This window comes from Strigops habroptila, chromosome 4 (assembly GCF_004027225.2).
Source record: "Strigops habroptila isolate Jane chromosome 4, bStrHab1.2.pri, whole genome shotgun sequence".
In the NCBI taxonomy this organism is placed as follows: Eukaryota; Metazoa; Chordata; class Aves; order Psittaciformes; family Psittacidae; genus Strigops; species Strigops habroptila.
The window spans coordinates 60,493,461-60,509,367 of record NC_046358.1 but is presented as its reverse complement, the minus strand read 5'-3'; the positions used below and the strand labels follow the sequence as shown (position 1 = coordinate 60,509,367).

General features: G+C 42.9%; 1 protein-coding gene across 4 annotated transcripts in view; it reads left to right on the top strand.

The window, feature by feature from the left end:
- The window catches only part of HIPK3 (homeodomain interacting protein kinase 3), a 104,112-nt gene that overhangs the window by 25,818 nt on the left and 62,387 nt on the right, over positions 1 to 15,907 (top strand). Inside the window, exon 1 of one of the 4 annotated variants that reach the window (XM_030484982.1) lies at positions 10,083 to 10,653. The exons of the other annotated variants lie outside the window; for them this stretch is intronic. The gene's annotated coding sequence lies outside the window, so the exon portion shown is untranslated. Of the gene's footprint in view, positions 1 to 10,082; positions 10,654 to 15,907 lie in introns of those variants that run through there. 4 annotated transcript variants of the gene reach the window in all.

The following is a 15,907-nucleotide window of genomic DNA, read 5'->3' as shown; positions in this document are numbered from 1 at the left end:
CAAAGCTAATACCAGGACTGCTTTTCTGTGTGTTGGCTATAGTGTAGGATCTGGTACCCCGTGTGCGATGCTCGCTGCTGTTGCCATGGAGACTGTGCTGAACACAGACCTTCCATCCGCCTGGGACCTCTGTCGCGTGGGGAAGCCCTCAGGATTTCTCTCCAAGTAAAGACTTTGTTTCCATGGTCTGGGATGCTGCTTCCCAAGACCTGTGCATGTCCTTTCCTTGTTTTGTGATCTCTGCTTTAGTATAAATGAGAAACGAGTGAATAAAAACTGGCTGTACACATCTATACTAAATACTTAGGGCTCAAAAAGAAATACCTTAAACCAGTGAATTAAATGGCATTGCTTTTACTCTATAGACAGTTTGGTTGAAAAGTCCACACCTATAGCAGTAGTAAATACTGCTTTTTTCATGCCTTAATTTTGGGATATTTCAGTCTGTGCCCTATCACTTGCCCTTTTATCCATGACCTTGAGCTGCTTTTAGGTGTTTTTGTGAAACATGAGTGATAGGTGATATATTTCCTCACAGGATGCACTTTTAGGACATTTCATGTATTACCCAGAGTAAGAACTCTAGTGTTTAAAATTTATGAAATGGAATCATAAATTCAACTGAGTAACAAAGCATATTTTTAATTGAAATCTGAGCATAGCCAGCTCTTTATTTTTAAATTATTTTATAAAATGCATATAGAAAAATAATTAAGTCTCAAAGGTGCTTATTGAGGCAGGAAAAGGATAAAATAATTTACACTTATTAAATTGTATTTGTCTAGAATAGCTGTACACCTTTTCCTTTTTAGAATATGGCACAACATGCATGAATGGAAGTACATCAATCACTGGCAGATGTGCTATTTAGGTAATACATGCCAGTTCATTACCTTATTCTGAGAGATGCAGTTTGTATTTAAAAAGAAGAAAATCTGAAAACGGTCCTGAGGTTCAGTGCACATATTAGAACTGTAGGAATTGTGTTTTCTAAGTCACAAGTACAGTGTTGACACAAATGACATCTTTGTAGAAGGATCTTCAATTCTCTGTTTACTTGAGACCTTCTGTCTCATTTAAATAGCAGCCGAGACTGATGCTGTGGGCCTTTTCTTGTGCCTCTGTGTCCTGATGGCAATTCTTCCATTACCTGTAATCTCCTCCAAGAGAATCTACAGCAAGATCATTTCACTGCTATTGCAAAACTCTGAAGATAACGTTAAAATTTAGCATGTACACATTCAGTACAATCTCATTGTGACCCAGCAGGGCTCGGACTTCCTGGTGTAGCAATCGTGTTTGATGCTTTGCAGTCTCTGTCCCTTCATTTTCTCATCTGTTATATGTCATCGCTGTTCATTTTAGTGTTGAGCATGACATGATTCCTATGACCATGTTTTTATTTATACGTAGATTTGCCATTTTCCTATCAATTTCTGCTTGTCACCTTCTTTTAAACATGAGATCATGTATGTGTAGGGTTGTATTCTCTGTTCCAATAACAGAGAGTGGTAATTTTATCAAAAGATGATAAAGCTAGAAAAAACCAACCAATTTCCTGTCTGCCTTCACCCCAAATGTAATTAAAATGTTACATGGGTAGATATATCGTCTTCAAAAACTGATGCTGTGGCGCTATTTTAGTGTATTTTAAACTAAAACATTTGTTGTTTAATCAAAAGTCTTTGTAATCTAAGAAAACAACATGAGCTTTAAGTCTTCATAACAGCAATATGTTTAAAAAAGAAAAGGCAAATGAAAATATTTATAAACCTTTTCCTATGATTAAAATGTTTATAAACTTTAAAAGTTACAGGCTAAAGCACGGCCACCATCAACTGCACATGCAGTTAGCTAAGTGGAAATGTTATCTTATCTTCCCCTCCATTGTTTGAAGAGAGATTGCTCAGAGGTTACAGTATTTGGTGGACCATAATGACTGGCTGCAGCTATTGTTCTTGTGATGTGATACCTTCTGCCAAGTGTCTCATTACTAGGAGTGGACATGGTGTATTTCACTGGGTCAAAACAATTCATTAAACTGCTGCTGAACGCCGCGTTTTCCTTTGGAACAGATTTGGGCTGTTACTGGTTTGGAACAGAAAAATAAGACAAAATAAGCACAAGTTAGTTTTTTAACATTTGGGAAATTTCATTAGCATATTTGTATCTCAGAATGAGCACATTTATAGTAAAATAAGTTCTTCGCTAAAGAAGGAAATGTTTGGGGTTTTTTCCTTATAATGGTTTGATCTGGTTTCATAACTCAGGTAATTGAAACATGCTTTTTCTGTTGTTCATTCTAGGAAGAGAGTCTCTAATGTGGTAATTTCAATCTTTAGAAGATATTTTTAACTGGTATTTCATTAATGATGTCTCATGGGGGGGGGTGGGGGTGGGGAATAAGGAAGACTTTAAGATATACCTGCTTTTAAAAAGTAGGAAAACGTATGGATAAGTTCCTGATGTATTAAGCTATTAAGGGAGGCTGTAGGTGAACATTTGCAAGCCATGTGCAAATTGACTTGGGTAAAACTGCGTCTCAGGAAGGATTTGTGCCACAGATAAGATTAGTAGGAGGACCTTCATCAGTGCAACAAAAGGGTTGTTTGGTTTGGTTTGGTTTGGGTTTTGGTTTTAATGTGGTCAGACTCTAGCTGCTGATAGCAAAGCACTGGCTCAGTCCTCAAGTGCTCTCACAGTGAAGTTGGAAGGACCCAGGTAACGAGGTGGTCTTCCATTTAATTCTGAAATAGGCTTGGATGTGATTCACTGCCTGCCAGAGTTAAACCAGGCTGTACTTCTGTCTGCTGGGGTTTGTGGGGGACAGTGATGGATTCGTCATCAGGATAAAACTTCTCTTTGCCATGATAAATCATCAGCCCAAACTAGGAGTCAGTTAATCAGACTATTTACTTTAAAAGGCTTTGGAATGTGTCCCAAAAGCACAACCCTAGGAATCTTTATTCAAGTAAATAGTTTTCCTGGAGTCAGTGGACCTGCTAATAAGCAGCTACGCACTTGAGTAATGCAGGATTATGTTTTAATTCTGTCATTTGACTGCCTGCTTGTGTTTAATGACGTTTCTTTGTCAGAATGATGCATTTTGGGAAGTGAGGTCAGCTGGAACATTTGCGGTGTTCATCTGTCTGCAACCCTTGATCTTCAATGTATCAGTCCCTAAAAAAAGAAGTGATTACTCAACTGTAAAACTGAAATGGTTGGTAATATTAGTGGATGGTACCCTATGAATATCCTCAAGTGCAGGGTGCAGAAATGATGCTCATTTCAAAACAATAGTAAAAAGTACAATATTTTCTATTAAAGATTTTACAAATTAGCACTATATAATTGGAATTTTAGTTTAAAATAAGTTGGTCGTTGGTTTTTGTTTTTGGTTTTTTTTGGTGTTTTTTTTTTTTTTTTTTTATTTTACAAAGTTGGTTTTATCCTCCATACAGACAGTGTTTCAATGTTGTCTTTTTATCTTAAGTAAAAATACTTTTCCCCAAAGTTTTGATATCACTAATTTGGTAACATTATTTTTACTATGCTCCAAAATGAAGTGTAGCTTTTAAAGCCAGTAATATAAAGCTGCATTTTCTTTTTTTATTTTGAAATCTGTCAGTGTGATTCTGTGTTACAATTCTTATTTTTCATTGATTGCTTTGGATGTTATTTTTCTCAGATTATATCAGATTCTCACAGTTTTGTTGTGTAGTATTCTGGTATGGTAAAATATTATATTTGTCCTTGCCAAGTGCCTCAAAAATAGAAACACAGTGGATTCTTGTACACATTTAACATTTGTTAATCCTAACAATCACTTCAAATTATTTTCCTGCTGGAGAGCGTGAAAAATGTGAATATTAAATATACTTATGTGAAAGCACCACAAAGGCTACATGAAAATAGCTAGTTAGAAAGACTCTTACAAGAAAATTTACAATGTCAAACTACAAATTTACATTATTGTGACACATTTCATGAAGATATACCCTTTCCTTGTGTATCTCCTAAGGTGAATGCATGAGGAATGATCTTCTTGATCAGGCTTGTTCAGCCTGGAGAAGAGAAGGCTCAATGGGAGACCTTATAACAGTCTTCCAGTATGTAAAGAGGGCCTACAAGAAATCTGGAGAGGGGCTTTTGACAAGGGCAGGTAGTGACAGAACAAGGGGGAATGGCTTTAACCTGACAAAGGGGACATTTAAATTAGATATTAGGCAGAAGTTCTTCCCTGTGAGGGTGATGAGGCCCTGGCACAGGGTGCCCAGAGAAGCTGTGGCTGCCCCATCCCTGGCAGTGTTCAAGGCCAGGTTGGACGGGGCTTGGAGCAACCTGGCCTAGTGGAAGATGTCCCTGCCCGTGGCAGAGGGTTGGAACTGGATGAGCTTTAAGGTTTCTTCCAATCCAAACCTGTCTGTGATTCTATGAGACTTCTATGGCTCCTACAAAGAGGAAAAACAGACTGAAAAGGAAAATAGAGATGGAAAAATACAATACCATGCACATTATAATTCACATGATCCAGGAAAGATGTTTAAACTACCCTGTAGAATACTGTATTACTCTTAACTATTTATAGTCCTCTGTAAATATGAACGAGAACTTAGCATAGCTTAAGACACATCTGTCAAATCTACACCTATTGACGTAATACGAGCACAAGCAGAGAAATAACTGTTTCACCGTATCCCTGACAAAATAATCTGTGACAAGTGGCAGGGTGCCATTGTTTTTAAATGGAGTGGTCCTAGCTGGTTGTTTCAACAACTGTAGCACTTAACAGTAGGGTTGAAAAGAAACATACTTTTTTATATAAAAAAAATTCTGCAAATCCTAAACTGAAGTAGTAATTATTTATGTAATTTCAGTATAAACCCTTGATATTTTTCCAGACCTTGATATTGGGCCTCAGCACCAACACTTCAAATCCGCTTTTATTGGGTTGCATCGGACGCAACATCAGAGGTTTCTTGCAGTTTCTTTTAATTTTTCAGTGAAGAGACATAACAAATCAAGGCTGTCTGTTTTTTTGTTTGGTTTTTTTTTGTTTGGTTGGTTTTTTTTACTTGGTGAGAACTTGCAATTTTTTTTGAAAGCTGTAAGTCCTTGCACAAGATTGGCTGCCCATCATTTTTCTTACTGAAAGCCATCTAAGAGGCAGCTCATCTCAAGCCAGCCAGCTTTTATCTACATCATATTCAAAAATATTTTAAAGATTCCTTCTACTTTTCCTAAGAGTTACCATTTTAGCCACCATGTTATTATCTTTGTGTGCAAGACAAGTTAATTTCCTAAAAGTTACCATTAACTTTTGGTAAGTTGGTAGAATTGGTAGAATTTGAATTGGCAATGTCAGAATGGTGTGTGAGGTTCCTTAGAACTGTATTTTAAGGGTTGAGGGAAAAACAAGCATAAAGACAGGCAACTGAAGAATGTTTTCAGTCTGGTTTGCTTCTTTGGAAGAGCCACAGAAGTGGATTGCTCTTCATGCATATCTTAGAAGATCCTCAGGGAATGGTGATGCCTTCATGAAAATGAACATCGGCACAAGCATAGCCCTTGCACAAAGTCCCAGAAAGCACCTCCAGCCGATGGAGGTGTCTTCCGTCCTTTGCAGTTTTTAAATCTTATGGAGGACCTAGGCTGTTTGTTTAACTTGCAAATTAAACAGCAAGCAAGAAACAAAATGCCCCCCTCGCCTTTTCTTTTAGTCCTGTATTAAAGCTGCTTTAGTAAAGTAAGTATTTTGATGAAAAAAAAAAACCCAAAAGAAAAAACACCCCAACCAAACAATGAAGTGGAAAATAAAAGTTGAAATATATGTTTGAATATCCATGCTTATTTTTGAAAATGACTTAAATAATGTGAACTGCATAAAGAAACCCGTGTGAGTTTTTTAATTGAGGAAAGACAGTGCTTCTCAACAGACCTTCCACTTGTTGCAGAAAGAGCAAAGTGTATATTTGCTTTAAATTTGAAAATAATTTTCCATTTACGCCCAGCAACAGGAGGTTGGATTTCTCATGTCTAGCAAACAAATCTATGGGGAGGGCATCTGGGGAACTTTGAACTAGGTTTATCTGAATATGACGGTAATCAGTGGAAAGTGTAAATTTGAATGTTTATGTTTTAAAAAAGCACTTTTTATCAGTGTAACTCTGATCCCTTTACAGGTTTCAGCAGAAGTTTGGATCTTGAAAAGTTTTAATCTAAATGCATCACACAATGCTTTTTCTCATAATACAAGTCATACTTCAGTGACAGTTACATCAGTTTAAAAAATACTTTAGATAAGGAATTGAGACGATAAAAAACATAGTTAGCTTTGTCCAGTGTTCTCTCTGTTTTGGGAGGATAAATATGGTAAGCATAAAATATTTCAGCCAATGTGAAAAACAGTATAGTAATACTATAATTTGAAGTCCTACCACAAATTAATTCACTGCTTGACAGATACTGCTAAATACTGTGGGACAGACTATGGTTAAGAAAAGGTTAAGAAAAGGGAAAGGTTAAGAAAAAGAGAAATTGAAGTGGAACCGTCCCCTATTCCAGCCTCCCTGTGTGGTTCAGTGCTTGCTGCTCGTACTCTGCAGGTTAGGTGACTACAGCCTGGGTACCTTCAGTGGCCACAACGGCGCGTTGCCAACCAGCGTGCTTCTGGGTTGTTTGGGTTTCGTAATTTCTCCCCAGAAAGCTAAAGTGAAGTCTGCACAGCCCTACCTACTAGCTGACGAGGAAAAACTCTGCCTTCCCCTGTTTTGCTGGGTGAGTTGAATCTGCTAAATGGAGGGTTATCACTGGGAGAATTCAACTGGATGTGTGGAGAGCAGATCAAGGAAATCGTAAGAAAGCAGTTCTTTCCCTTTTCAGAGGGGTGGACTTTGAGCATGGCTTGCTATTTCATGCAATTGCACCCTGTGTTATTAGCGACCAAGTGAAGGGCCTGGTGGATGGAATTACAGCCCTACGGTCTCGCCTTCTCCCGGCCCTTATCTTTGTGGTTTGGCTCTTCTGGGCAGCTCTAATAGCACAGCCTTGTTCAGGACTCAAGTTTGTTCAAGAGTTAAGAGCCCAGCTGATCTAAACAACTCGTAACCTGATATAAACAACTCATACTGGCCGTAAAAAGTGTTTTGATGATACAGCTTATAGCAGTTTGGTGAGTAAAACAAATTGTTCTAGGCAAAGCATTTTCTGTCTGTGTCTACGCTTGGGATTTTGATAACAAAAATAGCACAAAATGTCATTGGTAGTTGTGCTGCCAAAAGCTCCCAGCCTGTGTTTGTCCTCAGATCATCTCTTTTTGCTGCATAATAGATTACATAAATTGGAAATATCTTCTTCTTTAACTTCTGTTTCTTCTTTCCACTCTGAGCACTCACACCTAACGACTGCTTAATCCTCTGTAAAGGTACAGGAACAAGGTGGAACAGAGAGCCTGTGGAGGTGTGTGTTTCAGTGCTGAAGTTTATAAATGAATCTAAATGACATGGGCCTCCTTCCACTGAGTTACTTAAGTACTTTGAAACAAAACACTCCCCTCCGAGTAGTATCAGTAGTCCACATTACTTACAGGTGTAACAGGAGTTTCCGTATTAACCTCTCAGCCGCCTATCAGCACAAAATACCTGCCAAGAGAAAATTAGGGCAAGGAAGTGTTCACTGTTTTTCAGCTGACAAAAAAATCACACAAGGGCTTCTCGGGTGGTCATGTTTAACCTCTGATTGAAATGTTCATCAGTGTTTAAAATTCACTGATACATCTAATGTTGCCTTACAGCATGTCGTGGGTAGTTAAAAACTCTTCTGTGCTCAAAGGAAGCCTTACAAGCAGTCAAGTGCCAGAGGAGGTTTGGCACTTCAGCTTGCCGTGGCGTAACCGGCCCTTTCATGCCGGGTGGGCCCCTTAGTATGATGAGGTTTGCACTGAGCACAGGGAAGCCTCCAATGGAAACAGTGCCCAAGTGAGGACAAACACTGGATCTTCAGAGAGCTGCTGTGCTCCACAAAAGCAACTGGAGGAGTTTCAAAGAGATTTGAGAGTCTGATTACATGCTGGTGATGTTCCCATTGCAGGCTGAGGGGAAGTCTGGCTTCATCTGATTAGCAAATGGTCCTCACTGGAATGTGAGGACCAGCCTGATGGTGGTGAGATGTTTGGGAGGCTCTGTTATGTAGCAAACATGACCAACTCAAAACTCCAGAGAGAGACTGGTGTAATGGGAGAAGTTTATCCCTTCTTCTCTAAACCTAAAATCTATTTGTGAAAGTTAGTGAAAATCGTGCAGGCGTATCAGTGGCGCACTGGATTCACAAGTTTGTCTATTTTTAGAGGATCAGTCTCATTCACGTTCACAACCATATTTGGGTCAATTTGGTTATCAAGAAGTTGCATGGTGAAAAATAAAAGAACTAGAAATAGTTCTTAAAAAACAGCTGTAAAAAATACGTCAAGACTAGTTAGTAGCTGAGGAGGAGGATTTGGGGATTTTTCTTAGATCCCAAGTGTTTAATTTGGGGTGACACGTGCGCCAGTTTATGTCTGTGGATGGAATACGCTCACAGGCTGAATCAGCAGATACTTAATGCTTTGGTTGGTGAAGTCATTTTTGAGTTTGTATGGTTACAGCAAGAATGTTTATCAACATTTCAAGTCTTTTGAAATAGATTATAGGTTAATAAAACGTGTATCTGAGTAATTCCAGAGGACGTTATTTTTTTAGGAGATGTGTGAAGAGAAGCTTGATTAATATTTATAAAATTAGTAAGCAAAAGATCTGATGAGCGGCTCTTGAGAGCTGTAATTTACTAACACTGACACACACCTATTTTTCCCCACCCCTAAATTATATGTCTCATTACTTACAAGACTGTGTATTGGTGGCATTATGGTAGTAGCTCCAGTGTTAGATTTTAGTACTTTGGTACTTTGGTACAAAAACTCCGTCTTCTCCAATTAATTAATTCAAATTCTGACTTTGCATCTGACAATATTACCAGGGTTGGACCTAAATGAAGGTTAAAATCAAGCAGACAAGCATTGAAAATCCTGCAACAAGGAGTGCGAGAAAAATAGGGGAGTACACAGAGTTGTGCAAGTAAATAAAGAAATTCTTGGTTATTTTTGGCAAGAGGTGGAGAAGCACGTGATAACCAGTTGTAGCCAAGGATTTATCTTGGGGCTCACTACTTTAAAGGCCAACAGCAATTCCTTTTTTGCCCCACATCAGCTGAATACTATTTAGGGTCAAGAATGCTGTTTGCAGAAGTTGACTAGTCCTACAAGCAACCACTAATATTTAAGTGATGCGTAACATTAGGGACATATGGGTACTGAGGGTGCATGCTGTTGTTTTGGCAAGAGTTGAGCAAGGCAGAGTGATGGACTGTACCGTGGGACACAACATGGTCATTATGTTTGCTGCATCCTGTTACTTCTGTAGCCAGTGGTGTGTCTGACAGTGTCTGGCTGTGGTGCCAAGGGCAGCTCATCAGGGAAAGATGGCAGACTGGACCTAGAAGGTTGGTGCTTCACGTTCAGGGCTGGGAAAGGGACTCGCTTCATCTTATAATGCAAGAACATTCATTTGAACAAGTCTGGAGTTGACATGCTTATTCGCGCATTGCCATCTTCTAAACTCCATTTTTTGAGAGTTGGGTCTTTTCTCTGATACGTTTCCTCATCCCACTGGTTATGTGTTTGTGAATGATGTTATGGGAGCTGGCAGCCAAGGAGAGGGGGACGAATTTGCTCACCATTTTGTGTTTGACAATTAGGAGTGTGGGCACTGGAGGACCACTGGGGGTTTGTGGGTGCTCCTCGAGGAGCTCACGTGAAATTGCCTTCTTGCAGGTAGTGATGGACTGGGGCGGGTAGAGGAGAGTTCCCGGTGGGAGCATATCAGGCTGTCCTCGCATGGCTCCCTGGGCTACGCAGAGGATCTTGCCTCGGCCCTGCCGCTAACCTGCTGCTTGGGGGAATGATGGCCACGCACCTGCCTCGGCCCTTCGGTGCGGCGAGGCCGGGTGAGCGCCAGGCGTTCCTTACGCGCTCGAGCCCGCGTTGCCGTGGCGGGCGGGGCAGCTCTGCCTATGTGCTGCGCGGCTGACAGAGCGCTCGGGCGGCTCCGGCTGCGGCGGGGCCGGGTGGGGGCGCTGCCGCTGAGGCGCCGGGCGGGCCGGGCAGGCCGGGCAGTGCAGTGCCGGGCGGGCGGCGGGAGGGCCCCGCCGGCTGGGCCCCGCAGGCTGGGCGCGGAGCCGGGGCACGCCGGAGCCCGCAGGCCCCCTCCGTAGAGGCCCCGCCGTTCCGTGGCGATGGGCGGCGGAGGGCGCCGCTAGGCCGGCGCGGGCAGGGCAGCGGCGGAGGCGGGAGGAGGAGGAGGAGGAGGCGGCGGCCGGGGGCGGGCTGGGTCCCTCCCCGGGAAGATGAGGCGGAGGCCCGGGCTGCCGAGCGGGCTGAGCTGGGGCGCTTCCCTCCCAGCCGCCAGGACAAGATGGCAGCGGCCGAGGCGGCGGCGGCAGGAGCGGCGGGGATGAGGCACTGAGCCCGGCGGAGCGGCGCTTCCCCGCGGCGCTCCTGGACATGCCCAGGGCGGCGGCGGCTGCTCCAGCTCGGACGCCAGCGCGGCCCGCTCCGTGAAGGTGAGCGCCGGGCGAGGCGCGGGGCCGTTCCCGGCGGGCGGCGAGGGGCGCTGCCTCCGCCGGCAACGTTTGCCTCCATCCTGCGGGGGGCTGCGGGGCGGGCGGCCTGGGCAAGCCCTTACCCCCCTGCCCCGGGTGCGGCAGGCACGGTGCGCCGCTCTCCTTGCCGGAGCGCCGTGGCGGGGAGCGGGCAGCACCGCTTCCCCTTCCTCTTCCCGTCGCCCTCGACGGCGCCTGCTCCGCCGCGCCCGCGAAGTTCCTCCGTCCCCGGCGCGGGGAAGCGCCCGCCCCGAGCGCTGCCCGGGTGCCGGGCGAGGCCACCGCCGCTCGGTGGGGGAAAGGTGTGGCCGCCCGCCTCGCCCGTTACCGGCCGCGGGGCGGCGGTGGGGCCGGGCGGTTCCTGGCGGTGCCTCGTTCCCTTCCCGGGCGCGCCGCCGCCGCCTCCCCCTTGTACGGTGCGCTCGGGCTGGCGGCGGTCGCTTCCCCGCGCTGCGCGGGGGGTCCCGGGGCGGCGCCCGGGTGCGGCGGTGGCTCCTCCCGAACGGGTCCGGCGCCGCGGCCGCTCATCGTACCCCGGCGGGACACGGCCAGCGTCCCTCGGCCTGAGCCCCAAGCAGAGCCCCGCGGGAGCCGCTCCTCCGCGCTGGGCGGTGGCTGGAGTCGGGCGGGGAGTGAGCGGTGCTGCGGGGCCGATGTAAATAAACACAACTGGACAGGAAGTTGACGCTTTAAAATTTGGTCAGTTCCCAAAAACTAGCTGTGTAAAAACAGAGGCGGGGGGTGGTGGTATTGCTGGTGGCTTTAGCGTAATGATTGCAGCAGGGATTGTGCTGGTTCTTGATTCATCGTGGGATCAATTATAAAACTGGCAGATGCGTTTGCATGTATTTAATACTGTAGGAAATGGTGTTTTTTATTTTTTCTTTTTAAATTTTAGTTTATGTTAAGCCTTCAATTGTCGGTGCTCTGTGCTTACGTATATATAAATATCTTTCTTTTGAGGCTATACTTTTGTTACTAACTGTGCATCTGACTTAGTGCCAAACCCGACGATGGTTTCCTTTTTTGTTAACTTGGTAAGTTGTTTTGAGATTCCTAGGCTTGCCTTCCCAGGAATTATGTGGCTCTCTGATGTTTTTGCATCTTCCTGCTTGTGTATAACCTTGTCTATTTCAGTTATTTTTGTATCTTTAAACTGTGGGAAAATGTGAAATTGACATGAGAGACAATTGCATTGAGTAGAGCTGCAGTTGTTGATTACAATGCATGTTTCTCCGGTTATTTTTTCCACTTGGTATTACCTCCCATTACATGATTTGCAAAAAGTTTATGCTGTGATTGGTTCTACAGGAAGTAGAAAAGCTTGGCTGGGCTGCGAGGACTGACTTTGTGACATAATAACGTACGTAACAGAGTAAATTGGCTAAAGGTTTCTATAAACTAAGTTTAAGATTCACGCAGTAGCTATCTAATAAGCGTGGCAGCCAGCAAAAGAGATTAATTAAGCACCTGGAAAATAGGTCAGGGCTGTATTACGGAGCAGCACAGTGAGATTGCAAATAAATAGAGCAAAGTGTTAGCGTGGACTTACTGGGGAAAACTGATCCTGATAGAACAGCGCTGGCTGCTTTATCCGCGCTACCGCGAGCCATTTATGGTAGCGTGCGGTGAGATGGTGTTTATCATCATGGAAAACAGGAGTTCAATAGAGTTTGCATCGAATGTGCTTATTGCCACGGACTTGCGTTATAGTGCGAGTTCTGCTGCTTGCTCAGGGGCTGGCATCAGTTGTGCTTGTGGATTATTATTCTCATAGCTACGTTTGGCTAGATGCTCTTAATTCCAGTGGTGGAGGTGTGTGGCTCTCCGGGCTTGGGAACTCTTTGTATTCAGAGAGATTTCATCAGCTGGAATAAAGTTGCATTGAAAAATTTCCTGGAAAGCTGCCTCTGATCTGGGGTCTCTGCTGGGACCCGTAATTTTTTTTCTGTTTCAGGTTTTTTGTGTTTGCATGTTTCCTCCCTCCTATCTTTCAAATAAGTACCTATAGAACAGGGAAATGAGACCGGCTCCTGCATAATGAGATGCCAGAGACAAAGGCAGGGTGTGGGGAGGAAGAGTGAGCTTTCAACTCATCCTGCAGAAGACACGACTGCTAGAAATATTAGAAGGTGTGTGTGCTGCTTTTCTTGCTGTGTCCTTTGACTTACAGGAGTTGCTTCAAAACAAGTATTGTTTTGGAGGTGCTTTTTCAAAAAGCATCTGTCAGCTTGATCATGTCTGTTCGAGGGGATGGGATGCTGAGCAGCGCTTCCAGAGGCAGCATTAGCTTATCAACTCCTGGGTAGAACGGAATTAACTACGCTTAATTCTTGTGATAATCCCAATCTAAATGTGTAGGAATGTCAGGCTGTGCTTCTCCAAGCTTGTGTGTTTAGGGGTGCATCTTTCTGTGCTATTTCAAGGGATCACACTCTTCCTGGTTTTAGAATGGTTTTCTCTTTAACAGTATATATTCTCTTTCTTGTATCTTCCCTTCTGCCAGTATGCTGATTATAGCAACAAAGATCCTTTTGACAAAACATTGCATTTTGAAACAGGAATTTTATAGTTGGCTTTCTTTGTGTGTAGGGGAATAAAAGCATTGGTAAGGGGAACAGCACTGTTGTGCGAGGCTGAACGTGTATTTCGGAGGAATGTTAAATACAGAAGGAAAACTTCTTTTAGTTGAGCTGAATCTTGCTGTTGCAGTGTGAGGCCTGTGAGGTGTTGTGGCACACAACTGCTGGGCACATAGGGAATAGTTACTGTAGGCAGTTTTGTTTTCTGCGTGGAACTTTGTGGAAAAAAACAGAACATCCATGCTTTTTAAAATTCTTTTATTAGACAAGCCTTACCCTCGCTAAATATGTGATGATCTCATTCCATCTGCAGAAGCATTACAGCTGAGGTAGACTGCTCTATCGCCTAGCAGCAGTGTGAATCGGGTAGAGAGCAGGCCTGGGAATCAACTGGTGATCCTCGACCAAGGGAAGAATTGTGGGAGTAGGATGTGCTCGTTGTGATACCAGCACTCCTCAGTTACTCATCACTGTTGAGTTTTGTGAAACAGTATCCCTCTTTTATGCCTCAAGAAAGCTCGTTCGTACCTTTCTGTGTTTTCTGAGGTTCTTCAATTCTCTGATGATGTTACAGTATCTCAGTTGTAGAAGAATTTCAGAAGTCTTGGCATAAGATTAATTTGATGAAGAAAACATCCTTAGCACTTCTTCGCTGAAACTATGAAGCTCCTGTAGATCGGTTATGTAAACTCATAGCTGGTCAAATACTTATTTTCAGCTGGTCTAACTATGACATTTTCTTGCCTTTGAAAATAAGGGTAGTGAGAGTTGAGCTTAATGCTGGGGAGCTTTTACTAAGTTAATATCTCTGTTCCTAAATCACTGAAATACTGGTTTTTTTCAGATCTCTTGACTGAAAATCTGAGACGGAGTGGAAAATAATGTATTGCTTTCAGTCCAGGTCTTGGAAGAAAAGCTTATTCTTTGGCTGAAGTATGAGATGGATCTCTAAGTATCAGAAACTGTTTCGGAACTCTGGTTGGGTTGTGCGTGAAACCAAATATGAAGGAATTAGCAAGGGTGAGTGCTGTCGGAGATAGCTGATAAGTGTGCAGTGCACCTTAAATGAGATTTAACTACATCTAAAGCACCTTTCTATGTGCTATGGAATGGGTTACCTTTTCTGACTTCCGTAGGCAGTGAACACCCTCTATTTGACCTGAAATAACCTGTAAGGAAGCACAAAGCCTGGAAAATCCTGTTACCTGTTCTTGGCTTCCCTGCCCTCCCTCCACAGACCCTTTGGAATATAAGAGAGACAGAAGCTCTTGAGATTTCTAGAGAAATTGAAACTGTTTCTCCTCAGAGGCACTAACTTTTGAATGACAGATGAGCAGAGGAACAAGGTGTAATCATGAAAGTGGGTTGTAATCTGTGGCTTTAGTTGATAGTGTAGTATTTCGTACAGGATAGGTGTCATTGTCCTCCCTTCCCCCCCTTAATTCTCCAGTTGTTTTATTTTGATGTAGTGAATGTTGGGAAAGATGGCAAGAAGTGGTGGGAGTCTTGGTTTTAGATGCAATTTGGGGATAATCTTTGTACAGGTTTGTAGTATTTTTTCACATAATGTCACTGTTTTTTTTGTGGTTTTTTTTTCCATACAGCGTCTTGATGCTCAACTTTAATTTTGAGAGTGGATAATTTTCTGATAAAGTGGGGTTAATCTCTTAGCAATTAATTCCAAGCTTAGCAATTTTGTTTGGAAATGGAAGGAGAGCCAAATAACTGGTGTGGTTTCTAAGCAAATCAATTAGTTTAGTTCTGGTTTAGCTTTTTTTTTCTTACTCAGTGACTTCGAATCAATTTAAGTTCAAGATATCTCTATGTTATTAACTTTTCATATTTAATAGTCCCATCATTCAGTAAACTTTTTGTACAGTCTTTTTTCCCCCTTGTGTTTTCAGGATAAAGTAGGAAATATTCCTTTTTGGAAGTATGGCCTTTTCTTCAGCTCTACTGTGACCTACAACAGTTGGATACAGCAGGATGAAGCCTAGAAAAATGTTAAGTTCGCGTTCCACAACATGGCAATAAGACAAGACCCAGTGAAATATCCAAAGACAAAACAGATACAAGAAATATTTTCGTATACTTTTAGTATGATCAAAGCTACAGCAACTATCTAAATATTAGAAAAAGTAATTGGATCCTTATGTAAAGATAATTATTATTGCATGTCGTAACACTCCCATTAAAAAATCCTATTTTTAAAATCAGTCATCTTAAACTTGTGACTCCATTCTTGCTAAAATAATTTAACAGTTCTAGAAAACTATTTTAGTGCTTTTAAAAGCCTGTTAGAAATTAAATGTGATTAATGCTTGTCATGTAATAAGTCAGCTATTGTCAAATGAAAATCCCTTCATATTTGTATAAACATCCCTTGCTGAATATGTATGGCTCTGCAGTAACTGCCTGTTCAGAGTTAAGTGGTGGAAAATGTAGGGACACAAAAGCTCAGGTCCTAATACCTAACCAGGTTCCCATTAACATCCTCCTTAGAACAGGAGGAAGTGGCTGCAGTCAGAGGTGCTCATAGCCACTTCCCATACAACCAGTCTAATCCACTGACCTGAGCGTTTCTTGCCCTTCTCTGTGCTGGAGGCTCTGCTCCTTCAGGTGACTGCACTGTG